Genomic DNA, 1134 nt, shown 5'->3' on the forward strand with positions numbered 1-1134 from the left:
TAGCACCATCACCATTGAGTGATTGGACGCTTTGTTTGATAATCATACACTATTGTGTAAAAATGTGTATATCTATCATATTATAAATTATTTGTTCCTTCTCTCAAAATTTTTTAATAGTCTTAATATATTTTTGAATAGGAAAAAATTGGAAAATAATTCAGTTACCTCGAATTCATAAATATATTTTTATCTTTCAATTTTTATTTATATTTTCCCTCTTATGAATAATAGAACCGCTAACTCGAAGGTATAAATATTTTTTGTTATGATTTTATGTATTATCTCCAAAAAGCTGATTATGCATTTTATTAATCAAAGTATACTAGCAGCCCACGCCTATGTTTCGTAGTATTCATCAAGTTTCAAAAAATGCTGAAAACGACGATTTTTGTTATAATGGCAACACATTTTATGATACAGACACGTGTCCTTTGTCAACATTCTTCCTTCTACATCTCCAGCCCTTTATTTTTAAATAGAAAACATATACTAGGTGTGGTACATAACTAGAAAAACATTTAAATGTATTATTTAGACATAATGATCATCAACGATACTGAACATACTGTTTATTGCTACTACTACACCAACACTTACTAAAACCCTCTGATGTGCATTTCGATAACCAAGTTATCTTCAGAGATCGAAGGTGAACTTTGTACGGTATAATTGTGAGTGTTGATGTTTTGTTACTTTGTTAATTAAAAGTGTGTTTAGAGCGAATACCACTAACGACTCCAGAAATTCCAATTTAACAGTTTTATTCCATATTTACATCGTCTTTGCAAAAAATGTCTGTATTCATTTGTATGTAACACCTTTAAAAAATGACACGCAAACCCTATGATTTACTTATGTCATTTCACTTATCATATCAAAAGTAAATTTGGCTAACAATATGATAATTGATTGTAATGTAACGAAAAGTATCTATATTAGATATATTGCATATATAATCGGGGGATCTTGCAGACTATTCCTCTCCCTCCAATTTATTGCCAGGAAATAGCTCGCTACTACTAGTTCTACTATTATAGAATATACTATTTTGGAAGTGAAGAAAGCAATGTTAAACAAATTAACTCGATATCAAATTACTAATATTTTCTCTCTTTTGATTTGACCCTAAAA

Source organism: Diorhabda carinulata, chromosome 1, assembly GCF_026250575.1.
Source record: "Diorhabda carinulata isolate Delta chromosome 1, icDioCari1.1, whole genome shotgun sequence".
NCBI lineage: Eukaryota > Metazoa > Arthropoda > Insecta > Coleoptera > Chrysomelidae > Diorhabda > Diorhabda carinulata.